Source organism: Schistocerca nitens, chromosome 5, assembly GCF_023898315.1.
Source record: "Schistocerca nitens isolate TAMUIC-IGC-003100 chromosome 5, iqSchNite1.1, whole genome shotgun sequence".
Lineage (NCBI taxonomy): Eukaryota > Metazoa > Arthropoda > Insecta > Orthoptera > Acrididae > Schistocerca > Schistocerca nitens.
The window spans coordinates 731756147-731781948 of NC_064618.1; the positions used below are offsets into that span (position 1 = coordinate 731756147).

General features: G+C 44.0%; 1 protein-coding gene across 1 annotated transcript in view; it reads right to left on the minus strand.

Annotated features, from left to right (window-relative positions):
* The window catches only part of LOC126259574 (serine/arginine repetitive matrix protein 1-like), a 498403-nt gene extending 478197 nt beyond the window's left edge, over window positions 1-20206 (minus strand). The window contains exon 1 of the mRNA XM_049956481.1: window positions 20049-20206. The gene's annotated coding sequence lies outside the window, so the exon portion shown is untranslated. The remainder of the gene's footprint in view (window positions 1-20048) is intronic.
* Between the last annotated feature and the right edge of the window lie 5596 nt (window positions 20207-25802).

Consider the following 25802-nt stretch of genomic DNA (forward strand, 5'->3'; position numbering starts at 1 on the left):
ATTTCAGTTTGAAACAACCTCTTCATTTATTTGCCATCAGTTGGTTAAGCTTGTTTACCACTATATTTTTTTCCCATCCATTGCTCCTTCCGGAGCCAAAATACCTATTCCTGGGTACTGCAGCAGCAACGCACAGACCTGTCTCATCTGCTAGTGGGCGTCTCTCACAGACTTCTTTCCTCACCTGTTCTGTTTAGCATTTCATTTCGCACTTTATATGACGGTTTCATTTTTAGCAATCTTTGTTCGTACCTCGTTTCAGATGCTTCTAAAGTTTCTTCTCTGAATTACTTATGACCCATGAATCATTTCGATACAATGCTGTTTGGAACTTACACTTCCAGTAACTTCATTTTCATGTAAATAACTGGTACCGGTAGAGTTCTTTCGTTGAACATAGCTTTCTGCATCTGTGCCAATCTACTTCTGGTTTCTTCTTTGCTTCTACCGTCCTGTATAATCTCACTTACTACGTAGCAGAATTCTTTTTCTTCCACACTACTGTATATCGTTCCCTGCAAGTCGTCGTCCTTCATGGTCGTCTCTGCTGTATTTACCCTTACGTCTTATTCAGTTTTAAGTATACTGTCTTCTCCTGTCAGTAGGTCTTGTAAGTGTTGCTTACATCCGGCACGAAGGGCTCTGTTGTTTGCTAAACTTTACGTCGACATTGTTCCACTTTAACTTTTATACCTGTTTCGAAAATTTCTTTCGCTTCTTTATTCGACTTGAAAGTTGAAAAACGGTGTTACTACGACATAACAGCCTTCTAAATACGAATTTGGTTTACGTGGCGTTTCATTTTTATCACTTCCACTTCTTTTTTATTTTGATTTTACTTTAACGCACAGTTTACAGTTTAATGGGTTTGACAATAATATTCAGTACCCATAGGTATGGACTCATACAAATGTGTTTGTTATGATGCCATCTTCGTATTAATCTTTTTAAATAAAATCAGACTATTTCACTATCAGAATCGATTTAGACCTTGCGCTAGTTTCCTGAGAGCCTAGCGCTGGGCATTGCTCCATTTCGGTCATCATTTTCATAGGAAGCTGTCTCGTTTCACGAAAGTTCACCCAGGGTAATCTCGTAGTCTGAAATTTGTCGCCTCCCTGACTCCAGACAAAGTGATAGTAGAGAAATAATTTCCGCTTGGCCCCATATAAATGTACCATCCTGTATGGGCGACACTGCCAGTCTCCAGATTTTGAAGATTGCAGCGGAGTTATTGTTAATTTCCAAATACCTTTTCAATATGCTTTCCCAGAATAATCGAAAAATTAGGCTTCAAAAGTACATTTTTCTCTGGAATGAAACTAGAAGATTTTCTTGTTGTGTAATTCTAAAGGGAACCGTGCGCACCATGGCCGTAGTATTGTCAATATTTATTTTTGGATAAATGGCAGTCTCGTAAGTACTGAAATCGCTTAATTTACAGATCGATTTCGGTCATTGGGTGACCATCTTAAGTGCAAATTATTCGAACCATTTAGGCCCGTATCATAATAGCACAACATTTGCGATGAGGTGTAAATGTACGGTGATAATTACTTCCAACAGATATCTTCAGTTTTACTGCATACAATATTTTTTTTTTTAATTTAGCAGTTGGTGATCCAACGTACAGCAAGCACTGCTGAGGTTAGTAAAAGGGCGCATAGTTCAAAAATATACATCCGATGTAAGTACCCTAAGAAATCAGTTGTCTCCATGCTCTGCCTCGGCTGTTAATACTATATGGGGAGCGCGAACTTTAGTTCTGGTGCAATAGTGGCAGCTTGCTTTACATGTGAGAGAATGTTACTTGTTTAGGATGGATAGGAGAAACGTTCTAAATTTGAATGCAGTGTTAATAGTATGGTGCTATTAAATATATGGGCGTAATGACATGAAATGGAAGGAGCACAGATCTTAGCCGTAGGGAGAGCGAATGGCACACTACAGTTTGTTGCGAAAGTTATACGAAAGTGTAGCGGACCTATACACATCAAAAAAACTTTCGCATCGCCCCGGTTCCCAGAACTCCTGAAGATAGACGTTGAATGGATATTGTATCACAGACAGTCCCTTTGACTGTCCATAGACGTCACTAAACTCGCGCAAAGATGCAAACAACCATGCTTGAGCAGCAACTTTTAGACGGGGGGGGGGGGGGGGGGGAGAGGCGACAACGATGAGTTCCAGTCATTCCATCAGGAAGGAGGCACACGGCTCGTGTTGTCTGCAGTAGTTCAACTATGCCTAGACGGTCAGTACCGTGGTTCGATAGCGCCAGCATTCTTACTTGGTGCCAGGAAGGGCTCTCAACAAGGGAAGTGTCCAGGCATCTCGGAGTGAACCAAAGCGATGTTGTTCGGACATGGAGGAGATACAGAAACTGTGGTTGACATGCCTCTCTCAGGCCGCCCAAGGTCTACTACTGCCGTGGGTGACCGCTACCTACGGACTATCCCTCGGAGGAACCCTGGCAGCAAAGCCACCATGTTGAACAATGCTTTTTGTGCAGCCACAGGACGTCGGGTTACGACTCAAACTGTGTGCAGTAGGCTGCATGATGAGCAACTTCACTCCCGAAGTCCATCGCGAGGTCCATCTTTGCAACCACGACACCGTGCAGCGCGGTACAGATGGGCCCAACAACATGCCGAATGGACCGCTCAGGATTGGCATCACGGTCTCTCCGCTGATGAGCGTCGCATATGCCTTCAACCAAACAATCGTCGGAGACGTGTTTGGAGTCAACCCGGACAGGCTGAAAGCCTCAGGCACACTGTCCAGCGAGTGCAGCAAGGAGTAAGATGGAGGTTCCCTGCTGTTTTGGGGTGGCATTATACGGGGCCGCTGGTGGTCATGGAAGGCGCCGTAATAGCTGTACGATACGTGAATGCCGTCCTCCGACCGATAGTGCAACCATATTGGCAGCATATTGGCGAGGCATTCCTCTTCATGCTCTCATCGTGCACATCTTGTGAATGACTTGGTTCAGGATAACGACATCTCTCGACTAGATGGCCAGCATGTTCTCCAGATCGAACATGTCTGGGATAGACTGAAAAGGGCTGATTATCGACGACTTGACCCACCAACCACTCGGAGGGCTCTACGCTGAATCGCAGTTGAGGAGTGGAACAATCTGGACCAACAGTGCCTTGATGAACTTGTGGACAGTATGCCACGGCGAATATAGGCATGCATCAGTGCAAGAGGATGTGCTATTGGGTGTTAGAGGTACCGGTGTGTACAGAAATCTGGAACACCACCTCTGAAGGTCTCGCTGTATGGTGGTACAACATGCAATGTGTTGTGGTTTTCATGAGCAATAAAAAGGGCGGAAGTGATTATGTTGATCTCTATTCCAATTTTCTGTATAGGTTCCGGAACTCTCGCAACCGATGTGATACAAAACTTTTTTTGATGTGTGTATAAAGGAAATCACATACGTGACGCTGGTGCGTCCTTTTCTTGAGTTCTTTTTGAGTGTTTGGGACCCCTGTCACGCCTAATTGAAGGAAGACTTCGAAGCAGTACGGAGGTTCGCTGCTACATTTTTTTTACCGACCGGTTCGATCACTATGACAGTTACGGAAATTCTCCGTGATGTTGGATGGAAATGTTTGGAGGATAACATTTCCGAGAAGCGCTGTTGGGGATGTTTAAAGAACAATAATTTGCCGCTGCACCGTTCACCTCGCTTAAGGGCCGTAAGGACGAAACAAGAGAGCCTGCTAGTGCGGAAGGAAAGGAAACGAGTAACGTCTGTACATAATACCCTCCGCCATTCTCTGTTCACTGGATTGCGGAATATGTTTATAGATGACTTCGAAGCGGAATGCGTGACAACAGCTCTGAACTTGCGAGACAAATGAGTTAAAATTTGATGACTAAATAGTGAGTTTTTAATTTTGGTGAAGTGTTGGTTCCGGCACTGGATTTGGTTAGAACTCGTCGGAAATCTTCTCAGTTCAGTACGAAGAACTTCCCGGAACACCACTGTCGGTGATAGAAAAAGTAACTAATATAAAAGGTGACATCTGAGTTCTAACCTCCGTGAAACTAGAGGCACCTCAGAGCAGTTAGAAGGTACAGCAAGTCTAGATCAGATTTGTTACGAGTCCAAGCAGCCCGAAATGGAGATCTGAGCTCGACACACTTGCGCCAGTCAACCAGTGAGTATCTCGTACATATTTTTCAAATGCAATGGGAGCAAAAGACCGAGTTTAATGAATACACCAGAGCATCATTTTCATATGTGTGGTTTGCAATCCTGATGTTAATGGACGTGACGGAAGCGTAGTATTTACTGACAGTCTAAAGTTTTCTATATTTCCTCGATCGGCGGTCATAGAAAACACGGATTTAATTGTAGACGATAGGTTAACTTTGTTAGCATTCCTCATAATCTAGTTCCGCTTGGACTGTGCGTCTTTCTCTTTTTTAAAAATGTACTGGTTATTACGGGACACATTACTTTGCAACCTTTGTGTCTGAACACAGAACAGCTGAACATACTTCACACAGAGTGGGAAATAGCTTCAGAGCCTCACTCAATATTATTCTGAAGTTTACTTCGTCTCTTGGTTCCCCTGCCTGTTGAACTGTCACTTAGAGGACTTCAGTCCCCCACAATTTGCTACAGCTGTTTTGCCTGTTAACTTGAGAAGTGAAATGCGGACATACTGATCATTGGACAACGATACTGCGCAACCGATACCGAACCCGACACCGCTTGTCTCGGGTTAGGTTATTGTGAGCTCGATGCGGTACTTCCAAACCGTGACGATTCGGATCACGACACATTACTGTTCGTAGAGGGCGCACTCAGGCACACCAGAGTTTTTTACTTTAATCTTGTCTAATAATCCAAACTGCTTCTCAATATACAATTCACAACCACTGTAACTTAATGCACATTGCATTAGTGCACAGCTAGGAGGAGATCCTAGGTTGCATTTCTACAATAACGGCGAAATGTATGAAAACTTTAATGAATAGAAGTAGAACTGATGGGCCAGAGCTGATTTCCAATAAAGCTGTATTGATCAATCATAGTCCCAGTCTTCTTTGCACTACTGTTAGCGATATCGACAGAAGCTCGATCTTACTGCAGCCTTTAACTCCACTGGTTTCACAAAAATCAGACTTGTATTACGATCACGTGGAAGTAAAGATCCAGATTTAGCTGAAATCAGCGGAATGAACTAAGCCAACGGCTTTGCCGCTGTGTTAACACCGGTTCCCCGTCAGATCACCGAAGTTAGGGACTATCGGGCTGGGCGCCTGGATAGGTGACCATCCGGTCTTCGCTGTTAGCAAGCGGTGTGCACTCAGCCTTATGAGGCAAACTGAGGAGCTACTTGATTGAGAAGTAGCGGCTCCGGTCTCTGAAACTGACATATGGCCGGGAGAGCGGGGTACTGACCACATGCCCCTCCATATCCGCCTGTGGGCTGAGGATGACCCACCGACCGGTCGGTACCGTTGGGCCTTCCAAGGCCTGTTCGGACGGAGTTTTACTTTTTTAGCGGAGTAAACAAAGGCTCCTTAAAGAAGTAATTTCCCTGCGTGAAGCTGTTTTTTTTATATTTTAAATAACGCCTGCTGTGTTTGCGACTAATTTCTCCCAGTTCAGCATTATCAGACGAGAGCCCTCAAAAATTGCGTTGTATTCTTCCATTTGTCAAGATCTCGCGGCTCACGCAATAGTATCGAAAGAGCTACGTTTGATGACGTACACAACTGATTGTTAAAAGAAGAGACAAAGGAGTCCAGACATTGGCTGCGAGTGAGCATAGATTTAAATTAATGGGGAAAGTCGAAAATTCGTGCCGGACGAGGATTCGAACCCGGGTATCCTGCTTACTACGCAGATGCGCTGACCACTGCGCCATCCGACACAGTGGTCATAGAAACTGCACAGACTACACTAGCACGCCTTCCGTCAGACCCGAATTCTCAACTTATCTCCATACAGCCAATTTTGTGCCACTTGCCCATTATTCTGATTACTTGCGGCATTTCTCCGATTCCTGTAAGAGTTCGAGTCCAATATGCATCCGCACTGACGACATCATTGTCCGTCCTCGCCTTAATTATAGGTACGTGGTGTCTGTTCTTTCAGACATGTCCGAAGTGAGCAGGAGAACAAGTTCAGATATTGGACAGTGCAGTGGTTAAGACCCCAGATTCCTATTCGTGATGAGTGCATTTCATAATCCCTGTCCAGTCACCTTGTTTTGTCCTTACGTAATTTCCGTAACTTGATACAGATTTTCCCGTCCTGACTACTCTTTCGTTAATTGTTTTTATAAATTGTTAGTCTCTTTGGTTCATTTATTTATTTTTTAATTATTATTATTAGCGTAACAACGCATATATGGAAAGAGTGACGAGAAATTCTTTTAACAATGCTGTGCCTTTAATTTCTTTATCATCGTTACCTTTTAGTAAAATAAAATGTATCTATGGAAGTCTTATTGTTCTGGATCTGGCCTACAATTTAAAGAACGATTTTTAGTAACTGCAACTCATGCTAAGGATCAATATATCTTTCCTACTTCATAGTTATTCAAAGTTGAAATTACTGTTTTATGATCACTGATGTTACAGTTCGTACAATCGTTCAAAAACACAAGTTTGCAGTGGATTTTATTTCTTACTAGAATGCTGTTTCATACCACGACTAGCCCAAGAACATGAGACTCTCATTAAAGAAAATTACGTTATCACTATAAAATTTAGCCAGATCAGAACGGAGCACAGCAAGATTCCTATCAGATTCGGTAAGTACATTAAATTATTTGCACTGTAATTTATATCCTGTCAGCAGCCCGCGTCAACCTGCAACACATCATAAAATCTGCTGATCTTCACTGCCAGTCTGGGAGCTAAAAGAAATAATATTATTCTACTATTATTTTACCGCTTCCTTGCGGTATACTCGACGATATTGTAAGTCGTTTAAATACGCCGCGGCAGCGGCTCTTCTTTCTCCACACAGCTCAGCTCCACAGATAATAATTTTTTTTATATAACTGAAAAATATCTTAACAGGATGGGATAATAGGCAAGCAAGCTTTAACAATTAAATAATACACGTTTTCATTTAAACAACTCTATTGAAACATTTAAATATCTCAACAATTACAGACCTGTGTAAATGCACACGTAATGGCGTACAATTCCCAATCTCGACAAAAGAGTGCTACCTTCTCGCTCTCTACGACAACAACAGGAGATCTTACTCTCACAGCTTCCAGATTAAGAAGACAAAGACTTTACTTTACATCATGCATTATATACTAATTCATTTTGTGATCTCTGTACAACATTTATCTTCTGTGTCGGTCTTATTACTCGCCGACGCAGACGTTCTCAGAAATAAATAATAAAGAAAAAATACATAATTTTACACAATGACACAATATGACACATCTAATATTCTCATTATTACACAATATATTGTCTTTGTTTATTACTAGACGTTACAAGATGGCAGTATTGTTTCAGACAGTCCTGCATTGTATCTTCTGCGTCCACGTTGACCCCGACGGTTCGTGCAACAATTGGCTTCCTTTCTTCGATAGACAGGCGCTAAAGTCGAGTGCAGGGACGGGAACGGGTGAGAAGTGACGAAACACTTGCTCTGTGCGCGCCCTGACCTTGGCAGAGTTGAGGACGGCACAAAAAAGGAAGCGAACTGCGCTCTCACCTGGCGACGCGACGCGACTGGTCTGCTTCGCGCCTGGACCCAGGGTCTCGCTGGCAAGAGACGGAGAGAGAGAGAGAGAGAGAGAGAGAGAGAGGCGTTTAGCTCGGGGCGCTGCCTGCCCCGTCTGATCTGCCAACTGCCGGCCGTTTCCTGCACTGCACTGCACTGATGCAAAACCAGCTCTCTGAATCTTATTGTCTACGTTCGAAACCATAGTATTTTTCCCTATTTACATGAAGATGCTGCCTGGAGATTTAGTAAAGAGGTTACAGTTCTGAGTAAACCTGTTGGGCGACTAAACTGTGCACCAAAACAATCTTAACATTATGCAACGGCTATTCAACGTACTGGTGAGGATTTCCTGACGAGTAAGGCTGTGTGTTATCGAAGTTCACACGCGCCTGAACGGGCTGAACCTGGCTTCTGAGAGACGGGAACGTGAGCATCCGAATGTTCCGACGTTGCTACTATGGAAGATTCCACTCAAGAGCAAGAGAAAATCTGTATACGTGAAAGTGTAGGCCCTGTTTAGAGTGCAGAACCTCAACTGTTAAAAACGGAACCCCTATAGGATCACTTTGTCTGTCCGTCCGTCTGTGTGTGTGCGTGTGTGTGTGTGTGTGTGTGTGTGTTTGTCTGACTTTTAAAAAGCCTTTTTCTCAGGAACGGCTGGATGTATAGTAAGGCCTACCGTCCCTTGGCGGTGCAGTAAATGTAAGCTAAGTCAATGCAATCAAAATGTCAAATATTTTGACACTCGCAAACTCATTCATCAAAACGTATAGGGTACTTCCTGTTGACTTAGAATCATGAAATCTGGCAGCAAGCAAGGTTCCATGGTACAACTAAAGGAAAAAAAAAACAGAATTTTTTGCTTTGTATTTATATAACACAAAAAATATTTTTTGTCATTCTCAGAAGTCTTTGAATTCCCAGGAGCAATATCTTTCCAGTATCGATACCAACAGAGGGCAAAAACAGTAGAAATTCTCGATTCCCAGGATGCACGGAATCCTCGGTGTGCGAGGATTTTCATTAATATTGTTCTGACATGAACTTTTAATTTCCACTTCCACGGCTAACCAAAGTTGCGATGGTAGAATTGTCCTGCATTCTGTCTTTCAGTTAAACAGTGTTTCATGGCGTATGGACACATTTTCAGTAATTTTTCGATGATCTGTGTTATCTACATTATACAGGTTGTAATGGATCTAAGTGCAAATATTTCTATTGGTGGATGAGGACGGTGTTCTGAACAACGTTATGTAGACAAACTGCATATTAGCTTCTGTCTCGGGTTCTTCGACCGACGTTAATCTGACGATTTTACTGACGTTTCGCCAGCACGAGTGGCTGGCATTGTCAAAGCTCCACCCTCAGGAGAACCCTTTCCAGGATCAAAGAACATAAGCGACATTGCAGTTAGGGGCAGGTGGAGAAATCGGCCGTGGCAGAGCGCGTACTGAGTGAGACCCACCACGTAATAAAATTCACGCAAACACGGCGTATAGACGATTTTCACACCGACAAGGAAGATCAAAGAGTGTCTTAGATCGGCAAAGGAGAAAAGGGATCCACTTGCAATGTTGGGAATATACCGTATACCATGCACATGCGGAAAAGTTAATGTCGGAATGACTGGACGATCAATCAACACCAGGATGAAAGAAGGTAAGCAGGCAGGTAGCTCTAGTGGGAGGGAGTCTAGCTCAAACTGTAACCCACACGGGGAAGTTGAAATGTTAACGAGTCTACGTGTATGCACGTGTAAACATCAGCTGACCATCTTACTGTTACATAAAATAAATGTAGGCTGTTGGTAACTTTGCTTTATGTTGCTTGTTTTTTTTTACGTTTACTGGCTTTATAAGTTGTTTATCAAAAAATATCATAGATACGTTCCGCTTTAAACTAAGGCGGTCTAATTTTTGCGAAATGTTCTCTACGTTTCGGGCGATATCATCATTATTCATTAGAGAATGAGCAATGGATCTCATTCACGTGCTGAATTCATGAGACTTAAGAATTCATATCTCTTCGATTACGGGTTCATCAGAGCTGAAAAACACTATCAGTTTCCGCAAGTAGTATACTGGCTTCACTTAAAACATTAACAAAATTTGCTTTGAACTATTTAGAGAAACTGCTGAAAACCTTTTCCAGAGTGACCGAATATGGTCCTAATATTCACTCTTTCGGAACAACTCCATCGCTCCAGATACGAATTGCTCATTCTCTCATCAGCTTTTCTGTCTAAAAGCGAATTTCAGGACGAGGATCAAGTGGAGTCAGAAAATACTAACCTCAGCTACTGCTCTATATGACGGGAATCAAGTAGCTAGCCAGATAAAGATAAATGGATCCGGCCGAAAAGTGCGTCGAAGAGGTCATAGCACTACAATATCTTAAGGAACAAAGTAGTTTACGTAAGTGATGTCGCTGATGTCCGCCCCCTCAGGGGATTTCTAGGAACTGCTGTAATATCAACCTGGTAGAAAATTGTTAACATATGTATCGGAAATTGGGAAATGCAGAGAGTGTAATCTTATTGAGGTCCTGTAACATAGATACCTTTGTGAACAGAACAGAATGCTGTACAAAGAACCTATTTCCTTTTGATATGCTGTAGAGCAAGACAGCCCCTCTCACTTACATTGCTGCTACAGTAGCAGTAGGACGAAAACTACCATCTCACAACCGATAAAAATACCTAGCGGTGATTGGCGGGACATACTCTGCATTACTTAACCAGTGAGCAGATAGAGCGATCGTATCCGGGCAATAAAGTGTACACTGAACCCAGGCACAGTTACTTGTACTAACAAAAGATGCTAAATATAGGCAAAACTATATCTCAGCCCTGGAAAGAATGTAAATATGAAGTGGAAGAAAAGAACAAGATGAAGACATAGAAATCAGAATGCTGCTATTGCAGTTTTTATCTGGTTGGCTGCTACGGTAGTTTCCTCGAACGAATTTGGTGTTCTTGCCCCAGCTAATGGACACAGTGTCTCCAACGATATGCTGCGCGGGAAAACAAATGAAGCGTCTGAGGTGCCTAGTCACTTTCAGAAGTTAAGGTATCTTCTCCGTAACCCAGTGGCACCGATAACTACGAGCAGCTATTCATTGAAACTGGGATGAGGACAAGGGTCCATGTTCTTCAACATTACATAGTGAACCGATAAAAATCAGAAGAGATGTCTGAGAGAAACGTCATCTCACAAACTGTGCCGCTTGATGGTAACGTATATTATGTCGGGAAATTATTTACTTTTAATAAATATTTTAAAGATGGCTATTCACCTAGAAGAATGAAACACGATCAGCGTTGGGTCGATGAAGAAGGAAAAGGATGTGGTATCGTTTCCTGAACAGAATGTGCCTGAGTGCCCCGGATTAAATTCCAAACCCCTCTGGGTAGCCTCCATGGGTAATAAAAATAACAAAAATTTTATTGTCATTCGGCTGATTGCAGCAATAGACAAAGATTTCATCCGTAAATAGAGATATTAAGAAAGGTAGGAAAATTTTTCTGTTTAGCAAAAGTGACAAAAAGCAGATTACAGAGTACCTGATGGCGCAACACAAAAATTTTGTCTCAAGTACAGATAGTGTTGATGATCAGTGGACAAAGTTCAAAACCATCGTACAATATGCGTTAGATGAATATGTGCCAAGCAAGATCGTAAGAGATGGAAAAGAGCCACCGTGGTACAACAACCGAATTAGAAAACTGCTGCGGATGCAAAGGGAACTTCACAGCAATCATAAACATAGCCAAAGCGTTGCAGACAAACAAAAGTTACGCGAAGCGAAATGTAGTGTGAGGAGGGCTATGCGAGAGGCGTTCAATGAATTCAAAAGTAAAGTTCTGTGTACTGACTTGGCAGAAAATCGTAAGAAATTTTGGTCTTACGTCAAAGCGGTAGGTGGATCAAAACAAAATGTCCACACACTCTGTGACCAAAATGGTTCTGAAACAGAGGATGACAGACTAAAGGCCGAAATACTAAATGTGTTTTTCCAAAGCTGTTTCACAGAGGAAGACTGCACTGTAGTTCCTTCTCTAGATTGTCGCACAGATGACAAAATGGTAGATATCGAAATAGACGACAGAGGGATGGAGAAACAATTAAAATCGCTCAAAAGAGGAAAGGCCGCTGGACCTGATGGGATACCAGTTCGATTTTACACGGAGTACGCGAAGGAACTTGCCCCCCTTCTTGCAGCGGTGTACCGTAGGTCTCTAGAAGAGCGTAGCGTTCCAAAGGATTGGAAAAGAGCACAGGTCATCCCCGTTTTCAAGAAGGGACGTCGAACAGATGTGCAGAACTATAGACCTATATCTCTAATGTCGATCAGTTGTAGAATTTTGGAACACGTATTATGTTCGAGTATAATGACTTTTCTGGAGACTAGAAATCTACTCTGTAGGAATCAGCATGGGTTTCGAAAAAGACGGTCGTGTGAAACCCAGCTCGCGCTATTCGTCCACGAGACTCAGAGGGCCATAGACACGGGTTCACAGGTAGATGCCGTGTTTCTTGACTTCCGCAAGGCGTTCGATACAGTTCCCCACAGTCGTTTAATTAACAAAGTAAGAGCATATGGACTATCAGACCAATTGTGTGATTGGATTGAAGAGTTCCTAGATAACAGAACGCAGCATGTCATTCTCAATGGAGAGAAGTCTTTCGAAGTAAGAGTGATTTCAGGTGTGCCGCAGGGGAGTGTCGTAGGACCGTTGCTATTCACAATATACATAAATGACCTTGTGGATGACATCGGAAGTTCACTGAGGCTTTTTGCGGGTGATGCTGTGGTATATCGAGAGGTTGTAACAATGGAAAATTGTACTGAAATGCAGGAGGATCTATAGCGAATTGACGCATGGTACAGGGAATGGCATTATAATCTTAATGTAGAAAAGTGTAATGTGCTGCGAATACATAGAAAGATAGATCCCTTATCATTTAGCTACAAAATATCAGGTCAGCAACTGGAAGCAGTTAATTCCATAAATTATCTGGGAGTATGCATTAGGAGTGATTTAAAATGGAATGATCATATACAGTTGATCGTTGGTAAAGCGGATGCCAGACTGAGATTCATTGGAAGAATCCTAAGGAAATGCAATCCGAAAACAAAGGAAGTAGGTTACAGTACGCTTGTTCGCCCACTGCTTGAATACTGCTCAGCAGTGTGGGATCCGTACCAGATAGGGTTGATAGAAGATATAGAGAAGATCCAACGGAGAGCAGCGCGCTTCGTTACAGGATCATTTAGTAATCGCGAAAGCGTCACGGAGATGATAGATAAACTCCAGTGAAAGACTCTGCAGGAGAGACGCTCAGGAGCTCGGTACGGGCTTTTCTTGAAGTTTCGAGAACATACCTTCACCGAGGTGTCAAGCAGTATATTGCTCCCTCCTACGTATATCTCGCGAAGAGACCATGAGGATAAAATCAGAGAGATTAGAGTCCACACCGAAGCATACCGACAATCCTTCTTTCCACAAACAATACGAGACTGGAATAGAGGGGAGAACCGATAGAGGTACTCAAGGTACCCTCCGCCACACACCGTCAGGTGGCTTGCGGAGTATGGATGTAGATGTATATGTAGAAAGTCAAGAGCATATATTTTTACATAAACTACTATATCGCTGTAAATTGGTTTACATACAATAGATACACGTTAGAATACAGTATTTCCATCTTCAAAAAATTCGTCAGTGATGTAAAACTGATTGTTCACTAGTAGCTTGTATAATTTAGCTATAAAAATACTTACAGGCAGTTCTTTAAAGTCAGCACTTAGTCTATTAAACATCCTATAGTCCAAGAACTACGTAGGAGTTCTGCGATTTTGATAATCTATGATACGGCAAGTCTACAGATGTTCTGTTTCTAGTATTATGGCTATGAATATCACTTCTCAGCACAAAATTAGAGACATTATTTCTAATGTACAATAAAACATTGTAGATGAATAAGTTTACTACTGCAAGACACTACAATTTAATAAACAGACGTTTACAATGTTCTGTTTTATCAGAATCCGTTATTATTTTTATTACTTCCTTCTGTAAAAGTAAAATGTCATTTATATGACAGCTACTACCCCACAGTAAGATTCCATAACAGATTATGCTTTGGAAGAACGTAAAATATGCTAATCTCACATAGACATTGGGAACATGTCTTTAAATTTCTAGGGCCGGCCGAAGTGGCCGCGTGGTTCTGGCGCTGCAGTCTGGAACCGCGAGACCGCTACGGTCGCAGGTTCGAATCCTGCCTCGGGCATGGATGTGTGTGATGTCCTTAGGTTGGTTAGGTTTAACTAGTTCTAAGTTCTAGGGGACTAATGACCTCAGCAGTTGAGTCCCATAGTGCTCAGAGCCATTTGAACCATTTTTTAAATTTCTAATTAGATAAATAACTCTTGAAAGCCTAGCCAATATATTTTTAATGTGTGGTTCCCATGTCAATTTATTGTCAATAGTAACACCTAAAAGTCGGCCGCGGTGGCCGAGCGGTTCTAGGCTCTTCAGTCCGGAACCGCGCTGCTGCTACGGTCGCAGGTTCGAATGCTGCCTCGGTCATGGATGTGTGTGATGTCCTTAGGTTAGTTAGGTTTAAGTAGTTCTAAGTTCTAGGGGACTGATGACCTCAGATGTTAAGTCCCATAGTGCTCAGAGCCATTTGAACCATTTTTGGACACCAAAAATTTTACAGTTTATAATTTAAATGTGATTTGAGACTTTCTCGGCGTATTCCATTCGTGAAATCTTCTCGGGTGATCAGCCGAGTAAAGGCGTCGTCTTCTCGCAACGTTTCGAAGGGTTTCGTACCCATCATCTTCAAGCGAAGTGTCGAGATGCTGTGTTGCGCGGTCCTATAAAGGCTGCTGGACTGATTCCGGGCGCCGACCAATCAGGTACCTGCGGAATCGGCCGCCGCGCCAGTGGTGGGGGGTTCGCGGCGCGGACCGGGCGTCGAGTCCCTGCCGGTTCCTAATACGTCTGTGGCCGCTACCGTCTTCGTGCCGGAGCGTTCTCTTCTAATTTTAGTTATTGCGGGATTCCACGCTGTACTAAGTTGGAAACCAGTGTCTCGATTGATCAGGTTGCTGTTCAACCGAATTTCTACAGCCTCTTTGAAAACTGAATCCCAAAATCCTTTAGCGTCACACAGCTTCTTCGTACCCTCAAAGAGGAAGGTGTGTCCTTCGTTAAGGCTATGTTCCGCTACCGCCGATTTTTCTGTCTGACCAAGGCGTACATTTCTAATGTGTTCCGAGCGCCTCTGCGTGATGCAGCGCTGCGTTTGTCCGATGTATTTCGTACCACATTCACATTCAATACTGTATACACCCGGAGTCTGCAGTCCTAGGTGGTCTTTGACTGAGCCAAGTATGTCCTTAATTTTACTTGGGGCATGAAAAATAGTCTTGATGTTGTGTTTCTCCAGAATGCGGGCAATCTTGGCTGTTGGCGGTCCCGCGTATGGTAGAAATGCCAGGCATCTGGTCTCATCTTCTTCTTCTGGTGTGTCTACCTTCCTGCTCTTGTGTAGGGCGCGCGAGATTTGCGTCTCATTATAACCGTTGCTGCGGAAGGTCTTCCTTAGGTGTTGTAACTCTGCAGGTAGGCTGTCATCATCACAGATAGACTTGGCCCTGTGCACAAGTGTGTTAAGCACTGAGTTGCGTTGTGCTGGGTGGTGGCAACTCTGTGCATGAAGGTATAAATCCGTATGTGTCTTCTTCCTATACACAGCGTGACCCAAGGTGCCATCAGGGTGCCTCTTGATTAGAATGTCAAGGAAGGGCAAGCTTCCGTTTTCTTCCACCTCCATGGTGAATTGTATGTTGCTGTGTATGCTGTTGAGATGTCGCAGGAAGTCTTGCAGGTTCTCTCTGCCATGTGGCCACACGACAAAAGTGTCATCCACAAATCTGTAAAAGGCTTTAGGTTTCAATGGGGCGGTGTCCAGGGCTATGTCTTCAAAGTGCTCCATGTAAAGATTAGCGATGCCTGGAGCTAAGGGGGACCCCATGGCTACACCATCCACTTGTTCATAAAATTTTCCTCCACACTTGAAGTAGGTGTTTGTTAACACATGCCGGAACAGCTTTATTGTGTCCTCACTAAAGCGTGTTTCGAGCAGCGCTAGGGAGTCTTCCAGCGGTACTCGTGTGAAGAGTGAGGTGACGTCAAAGCTGACAAGAAGATCTTCTTTATCCAGGCGAAAGCCTTGTAGTACCTTCACAAACTCCGCCGAGTTCTTGACATGGTGCTCACAGTGACCCACGATCGGTTTGAGCAGTTGTGCTAGGTACTTGGCTAAACCATATGTCGGTGAGTTGATGGTGCTCACTATGGGTCGCAATGGAACTCCGTCTTTGTGGATCTTAGGGAGCCCATATAGCCGTGGTGGTGCCGGTGCTCTGGGGTACAGCTTCCTGATGACGTCCTTTTCCAGTCCAGAGTCATTGAGCAAGGCGATGGTCTTGCGAGTCACGGAAGCTGTCGTGTCCTTGTCCAGTAGCTTGTAGGCAGTATCTTGTAGCAGTGAGTTTATCTTCTGCCAATAATCTTCTTTCCTCAGTATCACCGTGGCATTGCCTTTGTCAGCAGCTAGAACGACAGTGTCCTCATCCTCACGTAGGGCCTTAAGAGCCTTCCATTCAGCAGACGTTATGTTGTTCTTGGGCATTTTTGCCTTCTCCAGGACCCTGCACGTCTCTCTCCTAACTTCCTCAGCTGCCTCCGTAGGGAGGCCGCGCACGGCTTGCTCGATGCTGCTGATAATGTCTCGCTTAGGTAGTGTCCTGGGTACTGGAGCAAAGTTTATAATTTTTGGTAGTTAGGAATCTCTTTGAGGCTAAAGTAAAGTGTCTGGTTTTTGTTTTAATTTAGTAAGAAGCCATTAGCTTTGAACCATAATAAGGACTGAGGAAGGGTATTTTCGGTCAGTGTTTTCAGTGTACCTAGATTCAAAAATGGTTCAAATGGCTCTGAGCACTATGGGACTCAACTGATGTGGTCATAAGTCCGCTAGAACTTAGAACTACTTAAACCTAACTAACCTAAGGACAGCACACAACACCCAGCCATCACGAGGCAGAGAAAATCCCTGACCCCGCCGGGAATCGAACCCAGGAACTCGGGCGTGGGAAGCGAGATCGCTACCGCACGACCACGAGATGCGGGCTGTACCTAGATCAGAGCTTTTATGTAGAAAAGTTGTATCATCAGCATACAATATTGTTTGAGAATTTATGAATAAGGGCAGGTCATTAATCATTAGTATAAACAGTAAAGGTCCAAGCACCCACCCTTGTGGCACTCTGTACCTAACATAAACCAAATTTGATTTCTCCCACAATGCACACAACTTGTTGACGGTTCTCTAGAAAAGACCTGAAGATATTTATACTGTTGTCATCAGAACCATAGTAAACTGGCTTATTCAGCATAGTGTCATGCTCTACACAGTCAAAAACTCTGCTCAGGTCACAAAATGTAGCCTGGGCATAGTCCCTAGCCTCGAACACGTCTCGGACTAATTTTACGAGAGAGTCCATTGCACCCGTTGTGGATTTAACTTTCCTAAATCCAAACTGTTTATCACTAACTATATTTAGTTTACCCAAGTAGACACTAACTTGGCTCTGAGCACTATGGGACTTAACTACTGTGGTCATCAGTCCCCTAGAACTTAGAACTACTTAAACCTAACTAACCTAAGGACATCACACACATCCATGCCCGAGGCAGGATTCAACCTGCGACCGTAACGGTCACGCGGTTCCAAACTGAAGCGCTTAGAACCGCACAGCCACACCGGCCGGCTAGACACTAACTTGCTCATACATAATTGTTTCTAAAATTTTTGAAAAAACTGGAGTTATGGATATAGGTCTGTAACTAGCGGGACAGTTCTTTTTCCCTTTTTTATATATGTGACACTTTGTTCCTCATCTGGGCTGTCCAGCGGTGTGGATCATGTTTCAGTCTCATCGTTCTCCTACAGTCCTCGATACAAGGCATGCAACACGCGCCATCACCACAGTCACGAAACTCCAAACAGGCCTCGGGAGACCTAGTGGTACCGGCCGACCGCCGTGTCTTCCCCAGGCGATAAACGTTACTGGATGCGGATACGGAGCGTCAGCTCGCCGGGCTGTTGTCAGTTTTCGTGACCGGAACCGCTACTTCTCAACCTCACGAGGGCTGAGTGCTCCTCGCTTCCCAACAGCGCTAGTCAGACCCGGACGGTCAATCATCCAAGTGGTAGCCACGCCCGACAGCGCTCAACTTCCACGATCTGACAAAGGAATGTGCCAATTCCTGCGTGTACGACGGACTGTGTTGGTTAATTTCTACGCTACCTCCTCCTTATTGTCTTCTAGCTGATGTCTTAAAACTTCTTTATTAAATTTTCAGCTCAAGCATACGTCTTTCTAGTGCACAATAAATGTGAAGTTAAACGAATATACTCTTCTACTCAAAAGTAGGTTCTCGTTAGTTAATTATCTCGTCGGAAGAATAAGGAACTGGCCCTTCTAGGGAATTAAAACTATTGTTTCGGAGACTGCCATGTCTTTGTAGTCCCGAAACACATTACGCTAAATCAGTCACACATTTTGCACAACTGATGCGTGATAATCTCCGTACTGGAGTCACGTCTGTGTGAGTAATAGTATATTTAGCATAGATCAGATAATAGGCAACTTACAGGCAAAGTGAAAAGCAGAGATAGATTCCAATGCAATGTGTGATGGTGGTTACTATGGAGCGCCAACCACCAACTAACCATGTACTTCCTTCCATTATCACAGTTTTAACTGTGGTGCGTGCTGTACTTAAAATTAAAGGTAATCTGTTCCAATATTTTTTCTAAACCCGTGTAAGATACTGTGAACTACAGGCTGTGGCAAAGCCACGTCCCCGAAATAGCCTTTCTTCCAGGAGTGCTAGTTCTGCAAGGTTCGCAGGAGAGCTTCTGTGAAGTTTGGAAGGTAGGAGACGAGGTACTGGCGGAAGTAAAACTGTGATCACGGGTCGTGAGTCGTGCTTGGGTAGCTCAGTTGGTAGAGCAATTGCCCGCGAAAGGCAAAGGTCCCCAGTTCGAGTCTCGGTCCGGAACACAGTTTTAATCTGCCAGGAAGTTACAGAATTCTGTTTTAAAATATGGAATGTATTCGCAGTTGCGAATATGAACCACCTACAGCTGTACAATAGAATGAAGACAATGAAGACTTGTGACCGACTGGGACTCGAACCCATAATTCTCTCTTTAGGCGAGCAGTCGCCTTAAGAGCTTTGGCTATCCAAGCACGACCCACGATCAAAACCAAACTTCCAGATGTCGTCTTCCATGTGTCATACCTGTACTCGTACATCCCGTTAATGTCACTCCCGTACAGGGGAGATATTTTATTTGCAAGTCGCAAACCCGGCATCGGCCGTTAAATACGAAGTTGCAGTGCCTGCGTTTTGAAGAAGTACGCTGCAATATCCCTTCGGACACATTTTAAGACGGTTTTATTATGTGCCACATGCCGCAGACTGATATCCGTAACAGATAACCGCATTTTCAATTTCCAAGTAAAAGTTCAATGTCACATTACTAAAATATGAGCTGCCTCAGCCACTAAATGTCAAGCTACCTAATAGGTCGCTAATTTTTATCGAAATAACACTTCAGAAATAGCTTACAGCGCATAGACAGTAAAAGTAACTGCTGCAATCACAAATTTGTATTGATAAAAACACGCCACACTTGAGTTGAACACTGGTCACATGAATATAAACATTGCGCTTAGTTCTTATGCCGCCCACGTATTTACATGCTGACATGTGGCTTTATGTATATATTTAGCGATATTTTGGCAAAATCCAGCAGCGTAATGCGCTTAGTACAATGCACTTTACAAGGCAATAGTTATTCAGTGGAGACAGCTCTCTATCAACAATCTGCTGGAATGAAGTTTAAACATGCACCTGTAATTAACAGTTTAATTTTCAAATCTTGTTGCTTTTTGTATTGCTCCTGATCAATTCAAATGTAAGTACTGGTTAATTTACTATGTAGTCAGAACACTAAGGAGCCGGTACCCCCAGTGCAGTTCAGACTCCACTGTTTTTATCAATTTTAATTTGCGGCTGAACTGCTTATTTTTGCTCTTCAGTAAATTTAGTGAGTGACGGAGCGCTCTCTACCACACTCGTTACCGTTTAATGACGGATAAACGTAAACAATCTTGCATCTCTGAAAGCAAACCTTGGCGAGCAAAGTTTGTTTGGGGAGGCATCGCTTACCTGTCTGGTGTGCGGTAGGGTGTAGCGCTGCGCTGCGTTGGCGGCTCAGAAGCGCATGCCGGGCCCGGGCGGGCTGCGAGCTTTGCGGTGCTGTGTGGACGGGACGAGCGCGGAGCTGCGGCTTGCAATACGGAGTGGTCGATGCGCGCGACGCGGGAGGCGGGCGGCTACTGGCGTTGCCGGGCAGCGGGCGGCAGAGGGGCGCCGGCTCCCCACCACCACACTCCACACACGCGCTGCAGCCACCTGCACCGCGGCCGGCTGCACTGTACTGTAGTTTATACAGGGTGTTACAAAAAGGTACGGCCAAACTTTCAGGAAACATTCCTCACACACAAATAAGGAAAAGATGTTATGAGGACATGTGTACGGAAACGCTTAATTTCCATGTTAGAGCTCATTTTAGTTTCGTCAGTATGTACTGTACTTCCTCGATTCACCGCCAGTTGGCCCAATTGACTTCGGTGCTTGTGTTGACATGCGACTCATCGCTCTACAGTACTAGCATCAAGCACATCAGTAAGTAGCATCAACAGGTTAGTGTTCATCACGAACGTAGTTTTGCAGTCAGTGCAATATTTACAAATGCGGAGTTGGCAGATGCCCATTTGATGTATGGATTAGCACGGGGCAATAGCCGTGGCGCGATACGTTTGTATCGAGACAGATTTCCAGAACGAAGGTGTCCCTACAGGAAGACGTTCGAAGCAATTGATCGGCGTCTCAGGGAGCACGGAACATTCCAGCCTATGACTCGCGACTGGAGAAGGCCTAGAACGACGAGGACACCTGCAATGGACGAGGCAATTCTTCGTGCAGTTGACGATAACCCTAACGTCGGCGTCAGAGAAGTTGCTGCTGTACAAGGTAACGCCGACCACGTCACTGTATGGAGAGTGCTACGGGAGAACCAGTTGTTTCCGTACCATGTACAGCGTGTGCAGGCACTATCAGCAGTTGATTGACCTCCACGGGTACACTTCTGCGAATGGTTCGTCCAACAATGTGTCATCCTCATTTCAGTGCAAATGTTTTCTTTACGGATAAGGCTTCATTCCAACATGATCAAATTGTAAATTTTCAGAATCAACATGTGTGGGCTGACGAGAATCCGCACGCAATTGTGCAATCACGTCATCAACACAGATTTTCTGTGAACGTTTGGGGCCCTCATCCCGTGGTCGTGCGGTAGCGTTCTCGCTTCCCACGCCCGGGTTCCCGGGTTCGATTCCCGGCGAGGTCAGCGATTTTCTCTGCCTCGTGATGGCTGGGTGTTGTGTGCTGTCCTTAGGTTAGTTAGGTTTAAGTAGTTCTAAGTTCTAGGGGACTTATGACCACAGCAGTTGAGTCCCATAGTGCTCAGAGCCATTTGAACCATTTTTTTGAACGTTTGGGCAGGCATTGTTGGTGATGTCTTGATTGGGCCCCATGTTCTTCCACCTACGCTCAATGGAGCACGTTATCGTGATTTCATACAGGATACTCTACCCGTGCTGCTAGAACATGTGCCTTTACAAGTACGACACAACGTGTGGTTCATGCACGATGGAGCTCCCGCACATTTCGGTCCAAGTGTTCGTACGCTTCTCAACAACAGATTCGGTGACCGATGGATTGGTAGAGGCGGACCAATTCCATCCCTCCACGCTCTCCTGACCTCAACCCTCTTGACTATCATTTATGGGGACATTTGAAAGCTCTTGTCTACGCAACCCCGGTACCAAATGTAGAGGCTCTTCGTGCTCGTATTGTGGACGGCTGTGATACAATACGCCATTCTCCAGGGCTGTTTCCTGAAAGTTTGGCCGTACCTTTTTGTAACACCCCGTATACAGGTCCTCTACACTCCAATCGTACGTGATCGCACCAACTTATTGGCCGGCCGACCGACCAATTTCGTGGCAAGCCTTCATACGTCCCGATCGACTGCACTCTGCCATTACAGCGCCGCCCTGTTGCTGTAATTTGTTCAAGTTCACTGTTTACGTTCTACGAGATCCCGCTTGGTTTTACACAAACAATAACGCGGGGTTTGCCTTGCCTGTTTTTATAGGTAACAAGAGCAAAAAGAGCCGAGAGAAGGCTGCGAGCAAACAATCGCCTAAGCAAGGAAAGAAATTTACGCACGTTCTGTTACTTAAGCAGCTGGGAGCCGATGGTTCAAATGGCTCTGAGCACTATGGGACTCAACATCTGAGGTCATCAGTCCCCTAGAACTTATAACTACTTAAACCTAACTAACCTAAGGACATCACCGATAGATCCGTACCTACAGATTGGAAAATTGCGCAGGTCGCACCAGTGTTTAGGAAGGGTAGTAGGAGTAATCCATCGAACTACAAACCTATATCATTGACGTCGGTTTCCAGTAGGGTTTTGGAGCATATATTGTATTCAAACATTATGAATCACCTCGAAGGGAACGATCTATTGATACGTAATCAGCATGGTTTCAGAAAACATCGTTCTTGTGCAACGCAGCTAGGTCTTTATTCGCACGGAGTAATGGCCGCTATCGACAAGGGATCTCAAGTTGATTCCGTATTTCTAGATTTCCGGAAAGCTTTTGACACCGTTCCTCACAAGCGACTTCTAATCAAGCTGCGGACCTATGGGGTATCGTCTCAGTTGTGCGACTGGATTCGTCATTTCCTGTTAGGAAGGTCGCAGTTCGTAGTATTAGACGGCAAATCATCGAGTAAAATTGAAGTGATATCAGGTGTTCCCCAGGGAAGCGTCCTGGTACCTCTGCTGTTCCTGATCTATATAAATGACCTGGGTGACAATCTGAGAAGTTCTCTTAGGTTGTTCGCAGATGGTGCTGTAATTTACCTTCTAGTAATGGTCATCCAAAGACCAGCATCAGTTGCAAAGTGATTTAGAAAAGATTGCTGTATGTGTGGCAGGTGGCAGTTGACGCTAAATAACGAAAAGTGTGAGGTGATCCCTATGAGTTCCAAAAGAAATCCGTTAGAATTCTATTACTCGATAAATAGTACAGTTCTCAAGGCTGTCAATTCAACTAAGTACCTGGGTGTTAAAATTACGAACAACTTCAGTTGGAAAGACCACATAGACAATATTGTGGGGAAGGCGAGCCAAAGGTTGCGTTTCATTGGCAGAACACTTAGAAGATGCAACAAGTCCACTAAAGAGACAACTTACACTACACTCGTTCGTCCTCCGTTAGAATATTGCTGCGCGGTGTACGATCCTTACCAGGTGGGATTGACGGAGGACATCGAAAGGGTGCAAAAAAGGGCAGCTCGTTTTGTATTACCACGTAATAGGGGAGAGAGTGTGGCAGATACGATACGCGAGTTGAGATGGAAGTCATTAAAGCAAAGACGCTTTTCGTCGCGGCGAGATCTATTTACGAAAGTTCAGTCACCAACTTTCTCTTCCGAATGCGAAAATATTTTGTTGAGCCCAACCTACATAGGTAGGAATGATCAGCAAACTAAAATAAGAGAAATCAGAGTTCGAACAGAAAGGTTTAGGTGTTCGTTTTTCCCGCGCGCTGTTCGGGAGTGGAATGGTAGAGAGATAGTATGATTGTGGTTCGATGAACCCTCTGCCAAACACTTAAATGTGAATTGCAGAGTAATCATGTAGATGTAGATGTAGATGTAGATCACACACATCCACGCCCGAGGCAGGATTCGAACCTACGACCGTAGCAGTAGCGCGGTTCCGCACTGAAGCACCTAGAACCGCTCGGCCACCACGGCCGGCGGGAGCCGATTATATCCGTAATTATCTAAGAATGGATGGAACATGCATTTCTTAGCTTCTGAAAATCATCAAACCATTCTTAACGAGAAAGAATACAGAAATGAGGGAGGCTGCAAGCTGCAAAGAGTGGCTGCTAGCTACATTACAACTTCTAGCCACTAGCAGAAGTTAAGAGGACCTCAAATTCAGTGCTGTTGCATCCCCACAGTTATTATCTAAAATCATTCCTGAAACCTGCAGTGTGATTTATAGTTGCCTGAGAAAATACATCCTGGTAAAGCAAAATAAATAAAACAAAACATGTCCATGTAAACTCATTTCAAATGAGAAGAAGAAAGCCTACAGGTGGTGATGGCGCACATTATCTAATAAATAGAACAGACATATAAGAAATGAAGTATTTAGCAACTGTAACTGGCCTGTAACAACATTCATTTTGTACGTAAAAAGCCGGCCAGAGTGGCCGAGCGGTTCTAGGTGCTACAGTCTGGAACCGCACGACCGCTACGGTCGCAGGTTCGAATCCTGCCACGGGCATGGATGTGTGTGATGTCCTTAGGTTAGTTAGGTTTAAGTAGTTCTAAGTTCTAGGGGACTGATGACCTCAACAGTTAAGTCCCATAGTGCTCAGAGCCATTGGAACTATTTTTTTTTACCTAAAAATAACCTTTCATTGCTGCAATATATTTTATTTTTTTTCCAGATGCGTTTCGTATTTTGCTTTAAGGCATCTTCAGTGGACTTTAGAATGATACAGTTTTGTTTTGATATGCGATATTCGTAGATTATAAAACAGTTCATGTCTTCTCAAGCATATCAAAACAAAACTATATCACTCTAGATTCCACTGAAGATACCTTAAAATGAAATGCGAAACGCGTCTGGAAGAAATAAAATACATTGCAGCGAGAAAAGGAGGTTTTTATTTACAAAACGAATATTTCAGTGCTTGCATTGGATGATGGCCACGCAGACAAACTTACTGCCCCACACTTTGCTCTTCATAACAGAATGCTTGCATATAGACTGGACTTTTATAACACTTAAAACAATGAACCAAGTATGTTTTGTGAATAAACATCTACTGACTGTCTACATTTCGGTTTTTAGGCTTTACTTCCGCCACGTTTAGGAAATGAAATCTAAGATCTAATCTTTCAGCATTTCGGATTTTAGATTTTATTTCCGATAGGTACCAGAAATGAAACTTAAAAATCGAAATAATGAAGGGCGAAGAACACTTGCTCAAAAAAAAAAAACTTTTATTCTATGTGCCACGTAAACCATTGCGGAAGGTTTTAAAGAATGAAACGAGTGCTTCATTTCTTGCATCTCTATCACTATACTCCTCGAACGAAAACATCTACAAGCTTTAAATTTCTACAGAAACTGCGTCAAAATTTCGTCTTCGCGCTCTGTAGAACAGCATTTGATCCAGCGCGCAGTGACAAAGGACGAACTTTTGTTGGGCGGATGGCGCGACGTAGCTATACACGGTACAGTTTGTTGGATGGGATGCATGGGGTGCGGATCGGCTGCCGGGTGGTCCTACCCGCCCGATATCTTGACAACGAAATTCGTCGGTCGTTCAAAACGCCTATATACGAGGGTCACTCCAAAAGAAATGCACACTATTTTTTTTTTAAATCCATCTTTTATTCTACATGATTACAAGTTTTACAGTGTGCAGATACATCCTTTAGGAACAATATTTTCATTTCTCCACATAATTTCCATCCCTCTCAACTGCCTTACGCCATCTTGGAACCAGAACCTGTATACCTGCACGGTAAAATTCTGGACCAATGTGTTGGAACCACTGTTCGGCAGCGTGCACAAGGGAGTCATCATCTTCAAACCTTGTTCCACGAAGAGAGCCTTTCAGTTTCCCAGAGAGATCATAGTCACATGGAGCCAGGTCAGGACTGTATGGCGGGTGTTTCAGTGTTGTCCATCCGAGTTTTGTAATCGCTTCCATGGTTTTTTGACTGACATGTGGCCGTGCATTGTCGTGCAACA